The sequence below is a fragment of the Podarcis bocagei genome, assembly GCF_964188305.1.
Source record: "Podarcis bocagei genome assembly, chromosome: 10".
Classification (NCBI taxonomy): Eukaryota; Metazoa; Chordata; class Lepidosauria; order Squamata; family Lacertidae; genus Podarcis; species Podarcis bocagei.
In genome coordinates, this window is record NC_138135.1 from 48,633,395 (window position 1) to 48,641,302 (window position 7,908).

Sequence of the window (7,908 nt, forward strand, 5' to 3'; positions counted from 1 at the left end):
TTCAGCAGCCACTGCTTTTGTGCATTTTAACTGCAAGTCTGCCAATTTTATAATCATTAACAGAGGCATCTAAGCACCAAAGATCAGCATGACCAGGCATGTGCCAGGGGCTTACACTCCAGAAGGAAGCCAGTTGCTAATAGTCCCATGAATCTGCTTATCCTTCTCTCCTGGGGGAAAGATGTCCAGGGAGGGTATCTTGCTCAAGGGTCTTCCAAAACCTAGAGCTGGCACTGCTACAATTATTACCTGGCCATTTCTTATCTAGAAAAGAGTAACATCATCCTTGTTGGCTTTTTTTTGGGGGGGGGCCCATATTATTTCCCCTTTCTGAACATCTTCAGAAAGTGTTATGAGAGTTAATAAATGCTCTGAGTTCTTAAAGGCCATTGCAATGCCATAGCTCCATTTTGTAATTATCTTGTGGAATTTGAAAAGGATAAACCAAGCCAAACTCCATTGACTTGTAAAACTTTACACAGACTTGTAGAACTTTAAAAATACAGTATATTCACCTCCAGGTAATAGTGAAAATCGCTGTGGGAAGAAGAGGAAAGATGGGTATTTCCAAAAGTGGCACCTTTACAACGCAGCACAGGTTATTGAACAGCCCATAAGCTTGGAGGCTTCAGCATCTGCTAACGCATTTACCACAAACAGACCTTATCCAGTCATACCTAAAACAGTTAGCCTATAGGCATTATTTAGTCAAGACATCTTTCGCTTGTCTTCGCAGAATTTGACTTTTGTCATGGAAAAAATAACAAGAAAGTCAAATCCTGTTTGTAAATTCCCCCAAGCGATACATGATTACGAGTGTCTGCATTTTTGCTGTTGTCCAAGATGATCTTGCCTTTAAAGGTGCTGATTTTCGACAAGATTTTTGCAGCAATTTGTGCAATTTCTCAAAAATGTCTGTGCTTCAGAATGGCCACCCGAAACCACAATTACTTTTTTTTAAAAAAAAATTGCTTTGACTCCTAAAGCATTATAATCCTGATTTGCAGATCCTTAGGTTTGGTTGCTTTTGAATTATGGTGTTGGAGGAGACTCTTGAGAGTCCCATGGACTGCAAGAAGATCAAATTTATCCATTCTTAAGGAAATCAGCCCTGAGTGCTCACTGGAAGGACAGATAGTGAAGCTGAGGCTCCAATACTTTGGCCACCTCAACGAGAAGAGAAGACTCCCTGGAAAAGACCCTGATGTTGGGAAAGATGGAGGGCACAAGGAGAAGGGGACGACAGAGGACGAGATGGTTGGACAGTGTTCTTGAAGCTACCAGCATGAGTTTGACCAAACTGCGGGAGGCAGTGGAAGACAGGATTGCCTGGCGTGCTCTGGTCCATGGAGTCACGAAGTGTCAGACACGACTAAACGACTAAACAACAACAACAGGTTTGGTGGTGGACAAAAACCCACCAAATGGAATTTGGCAGTGTCAGTGTTGTTGTTGTTGTTGTTGATGATGATAGTAATAATAATAATAATAATAATAATAATAATAATAATAATAATAATATATATTATACCCCGCCTATCTGCTCTGGCAGCTCCCAACAGAATATGAAAAACACAATAAAACATCAAACATTAAAAACTTCCCTAAACAGGGGTGCCTTCAGATGTCTTCTAAAAGTCAGGTAGTTGTTTATTTCCTTGACATCTGATGGGAGGACGTTCCACAGGGCGGGTGCCACTACCGAGAAGGCCCTCTGCCTGGTTCCCTGTAACCTCACTTCTTGCAGTGAGGGAACCGCCAGAGCTGGACCTCAGTATCTGGGCTGAACGATGGGGGTGGAGACGCTCCTTCATAACAACACTCAAGGGGCCAGATTCAGTCCCCCTAACTCCTCTAAACAAGTGATTGGTGATTATAGCACAAACCAGCTACTTTGTACTCCACCAGTCCAGTGGCTAGAACTGCGCACAGAGCTGTGAATACTGGATCCAGAGGTCCAGTGTTGGGAGGAAAGTGTGCAACACCATTTCCATACATGTGGCTCTCAACTCTTGGGAGGGGGGGATCTGGAAATGTTATTCTATATATAGATTGCCCACAGTGAATTGTAGTCCCTCATCACAACCAGGTGAAAAAGTTTCTCTTCAACCAGGTCTATTAGCTTTGGCGGATTCATGTCCTACAGCCTTTTAAATGTCTATGTGGGAGGGCAGGGGGCTATTGTTTTGTTGTATTGAACTATTTATCTGTGCTTTTACCTTGTATTTTTTACCTTTTGAACTGCTCTGAGATCTTGTGATAAAGGGCGGTATAGAAATCTAAAGAATAAAATAAATAAATTAAAACTTATTGGGACTCTGAAGGCATGCTACCTGGTGAAAGAATCCCCTTCAGGAGCAGAGATGTTGGGGACGGTTCTCTTATTCAAATCTGGAATAGCTAAGCCATTCACAGACATGTCTTTGTTGTTTAGTCGTTTAGTCGTGTCCGACTCTTCGTGACCCCATGGACCAGAGCACGCCAGGCACTCCTGTCTTCCACTGCCTCCTGCAGTTTGGTCAAACTCATGCTGGTAGCTTCGAGAGCACCATCCAACCATCTCGTCCTCTGTCGTCCCCTTCTCCTTGTGCCCTCCATCTTTCCCAACATCAGGGTCTTTTGCAGGGAGTCTTCTCCTCTCATGAGGTGGCCAAAGTATTGGAGCCTCAGCTTCAGGATCTGTCCTTCCAGTGAGCACTCAGGGCTGATTTCCTTCAGAATGGATAGGTTTGATCTTCTTGCAGTCCATGGGACTCTCAAGAGTCTCCTCCAGTACCATAATTCAAAAGCATCAATTCTTCGGTGATCAGCCTTCTTTATGGTCCAGCTCTCACTTCCATACATCACTACTGGGAAAACCATAGCTTTAACTATATGGACCTTTGTTGGCAAGGTGATGTCTCTGCTTTTTTGCTTTTTTTGCTTTTTTGCTTTTTTGCTTTTTTGCTTTTTTGCTTTTTTGCTTTTTTGCTTTTTTGCTTTTTTGCTTTTTTGCTTTTTCTAGGCCTGTGTTTAAGAGGACTACATTTCTCAGTGCATTAAAATGTGGAAAGTGTCAATATGGAGGCCCAAGATGTGTTCAGCTTGAGGTTCTCATAAATTACTAAATAGAATATATGACAGACTGCCTTTCCATACTAAATTCTGAATGGTAGACTTGAACATCTGCCGTCAATTCCCCCCAAGTTGCCTTTTCACTTGGCGAGCCCTTCCATCAGTGCATTCGCTCTCCCCCTCACTGCTGGCGATTTGGGGATAGTAAGGCAAACCCACCTGACATACAGTTGTTCTAATGACAGGACTGCAATGAGATCACTGCGGAGTCCTTTGCAGTTCTAAAGAACTGTATAGATACTATCTGGTGATTATGACTCATATTTTTATTTGCAACTAGTGCAAAACTGCTGATAACTTTCTGGTTCTCGTGGCCTCACTGGCTTGCACACAATGCCCCATGGTGGTGAAATAAAGTTATGACATTCTTTTATGCATGTCTTATTCTAGTCTGCGCTACGGATGTGGCTGTTGCTGAGCATTAGACCACTCAAAGCCTGCAGGAAAAGAACGGTCTGCTTAGTTAAAACTAATATAAAAGATGCAATCCTTGTTTAATCACTACCCAGGGGCGGAAGAAGGGGTGTGAGGTGGGGGCGAGTCACCCCGGGTGTCACTACTGAGGGGGGGGTTGGTGAAAAAATGCCAAGTGGCACTCACTGCAGGGCCTGCAGCACGCCCAAGCCACGTGTCTTTCTTGGGAGAGATGAAGTGGCTTATGCACGCAGGCTCTGTGCTGCCCAAACAGTCTGCCCACCGCCTCCCCCTCAGCTGTAGGGCGGCTGAGGGGGAGGAGGCAGGCAGACTCCTTAGAGGCCCCATGGAGTGTCCTGCCCCGCCTGGCCCCGCCCCACAGGCGGCTGCCCCTGCTCCTGGATGCAGGGCACACATGCTGCCCCATGCACCCAATTGGCTTGCTCCGCCGCTGTCACCCCCCCGACCACTGCTTCTCGGACCTTTTGTCCCCTGTGGTTGTCAATAGATCAGCCTGACCTTAAATATGCTCCCATAGGCCCCTTCTGGCTTCCTTTCCCCCTTTCCTCAAGCTGCCACCATCTCCCCTGCCCTCTTAATTTACTTTCTCAAACCCCTGCCTCCTCACTTTGCCTTTCCTCCTAGCCATGAATTTGACCTTGGAAAGAGAAAGGAGTTTGAAGACTGCCCCAAATATACAGTGCTCTTGCTTTTAAGTGTGGATCCTGTTATAAGAGCATTAAGATCATAAGGACATCTCATGTTACCTAACTGTGGATGCGCTGAAGCACATTCTGTGAGCTGTGTTTTGTTTTGTGTAGGCATATTCTTCCCACCCATGTGTGCACTCCCTGGGCCATTCCACCACTGTTTTGGGCTGCCAATGGGGGGGGGGCGCTGCTACAGCTCTTTGCGTCTGCACACCCCCTACCTTCATTTTGTTTTCATCAGCCCAGAGGAAGGGAATCTACCTGCCTTTTTCCACCAGTTGTTGCTGACAGTGGCGTAGTGGGGGGGGGGGCAGGGGCCCCGGTACCCTGGGCTCACAATCTGGGGGTGTGCAAACCAGGAGCCCCCCCCCAAGATCCCCGTCATGCACCCTCTGAACAGTGTCACATCCCTGCTTCCTGAGTGTTTGTTTGTGGTATTTTTATTTTTAAAAGCAGCTCTTTTGCACAGAACTGCTCCTGCACAAAACTCTCTCTCTCTCTCTCTCTCTCTCTCTCTCTCTCTCTCTCTCTCTCTGTGTGTGTGTGTGTGTACAAATTTTATATATTGAAAAAATGAGTACTTTGCTCAAGTAAACAAATGTCTGTGTGCATGCCTGCGAGAGCTCTCAGGGTTTCTGGCCTAGAGCGACACAGGCAATTTTTGACTGCTCTTTTGTGCAATTCATTGTAGGGTTTGAGATTGCAAGCCTAATGGGCTAGGGTAGCCATTTATGAGGCTGGCCACTCAAGAGGAATGTGCATCACCAAAAGTAGACAAAAGAAGGTGCATAAAAGTTATATGCGCAGATGCAAATTTAAAAATGACTACTGCAGTTTAAGTTTAAGTGGAAATATAGTGCATATCACCATAGTGGGCAAGACTGAGACCAGTTGACTTGTATGTTCGCTCATCTCCTGTCCAGGTGGTATCTGCTGATGGGCAACTTGATGCTCCCTGTTCAACCTTCTTATGCTTCTTTGTTTTAAAACCAGACTTGGACCCAACAGCTTTCCAAAAAGAGGGCGGTGAACCTCAGGCCTGGGGTGTGTGAATGTGGCCCTCCACCCCCCTCTCTATGGCCCTTGGAACTCTCCCCAGGCTAAGCCCCTGATCTGAAGGCCACACTTCTCACTGACCCTGCTCCACACAGCCCTCAAGTGCTTTGGCCTGGCTAAGATAATGCCTCTTGTTGTACCTTCCTTGGAAGTCGAATGGAATCCGTTCCGGAAGTCTATTCGACTTCCAAAATGTTCAGAAACCAAAGTGTGGCTTCCGATTGGCTGCAGGAAGCTCATGTCATTTAATTTCGGAGAATACAATATTGTCTGTGCTGTTTTGAATTCCACTCTTGGTCACTAGGTGTCACTGGACAATTTAATTAGAGGATTGATGACAGTTCAGTGACAGCCTGGGGGGTGGATGCAAAGCAATTGTGATTAATGCAAGGGTACAGTTGTATCACTGTGATAAAAGCTCATAACATAAATAATAAATGTTATTTGAGAAATAGCCAGATACAACCCTAGATTATGAAACAAAAGATGTATGAATCAGCCAATGTCATTTCAAGTTTGTGAAAATGCAAATAAAGGAGAACTTAATTTGAAGCCGGAAATAATTAGGTAATAATAATAATAATAAGTTTTACGATCAAATTTCTTCTTTGGAGAACAAGAAAAAATTAATTACTTTTTAAAAATCCTTGGATAGATGAGATAAGTTCATTCTGAAGCTGTGTGTGTTTGTGTGAGAGTGTGTGTGTGCAGCGCAAGAACTATTGTGGCTTTATCTTCCAGTACTGCTATGTAAAACTTATGGCGAAGTGTGCTTGACATTGAACAGAAGTGGCACATTCCCTTTCAAGAGACTTCACAGTCAGTCAAAGAGTCAGTTCACACATTATAGACCAGGTGAAAATCTGATGCACGTACAGTACATGTATTCCATGCAATGTCTATTCCAGGGGAATATAATTTCTAGGAAAAGAAGGATGCCTGTGATTCATCTACAACAAATGAGAAGGATACTTGTTGATTTTATTAATTAATTAAATTAGTAATTATATTGGACTATCAGCTCATATAGTGCTTTAAATTGTGGGTTCCAGGCAAGAAGAGCTTACAAGCAAGTGCCAAACTACATGTCATACTGGGTGAACCATGATTGATATCTCAGCATATTGTATATCTTTTTGGTTTCTTAAATTCAGACATGGGGAGAGGGGCTGCTAATATAATTACGGAGCAGTGCAGAGAAATCCACCTCCCCTGCCATCTTCCATTTACAGTCACCTTATTCCAATCTTCTATTGCTTTGCAAGGGGTGGGAGAGAGATAAAGACATGATAAAGATGCCTGTGTTTCTTTTCCTCCACAGCTTGAAATAGTAAAGCAGACTGGGAAAACAACACATATTGAAAAGCTTAGATTAGTCCCTAACTTAGTGCTGTTTTTGCAATCAAATTATGCATTTACTTAAAAAAAAAGTTCGGCCACTGATCTCTCCTGGCATGTGTCATTTGGCCCTAAATTCAGAACTCTCATGGGCACAGAGGGCATAAGGGGATAGCCATAATTTACGAAAGACTAGAAGTCATAAATTCTTGAGAAATGAAGAATTCTCCATGAGAGAAAGACAAAATTTCTACAGATTTTGCTAGTGGCTGTTAAGACTCTTCTTTTACAAAAACTGCAACATTTTGAAACCTTATTTGCTGTATCTGGATGTGATTAAATAGAGGTGTAAAAAAGGGATCAATGTACACACTTTGTGACTGTATACTGTTCCACAATATACTGGTAATGTGACCTCTTCCAATTAGAGAAATGTGTGCTTATCACTGATATATTAATGCTGATCTGCAAATTACAATTAGGTGTTTAATTAGCACACACTGAGGCACCCCGAATGCCTCATTAACTGAGAATGTAAATTATCTGACTGAATATTAATTATCAACATTTTGTAACTTGACCCTTCGCTTGGCTACAATAGTGAACAAGCACGGAACAATTAACTATATCCTATGACCCCAACTACATTATCAGGCTATACGGGTTTTATGCCACTTTAGGCTTCTTCCAAAGAGCTATTGGAATTGTAGTTTGCTAAAAGTGTATTGACTTCTCTCTTGGATATCCCCAGAGCCTTCTCATGAAACTGCAATTCCCAGAGTTCCCCTTCTCTGGGAAAGTAAATGACTTAAAGTCTATTTGCGGCGATGCTCACTGTAAATATAGACATGAAGACACCTGTTATTTATAACTTGGCTTGTTAGATTTGGAATGGTCAGACTCATAACCGGGACCTGTCAAATGTTTCTCTCATTTTAGATTTGGTGTAGTGACTTTAAGTGTAATGGGAACCAAGAAGTCATTGGTTCAAATCTTGCCTTTTAACCATGAACTCAGCCTTCCCCTAGCATCAGGAAGTGACAGCTCAGCTCCTTGTCAATATTTTGTCCTTTGTGTCTTGGACTGGATGACTTCCTCCTGTCATTTAACTGCATGCAAGTCCTTTTTGAAAATTGCATTTTATTTCATAAACATATGTTTTATTCGAAAAATGGTCCTGTATAGGTGTCTGCTGAAACATGACAGCTCAAGATGATTTCTGTGCAAAAAGAACAATCCTTCCACATGAAAAGAACAACAACGAGGAATGCATTTT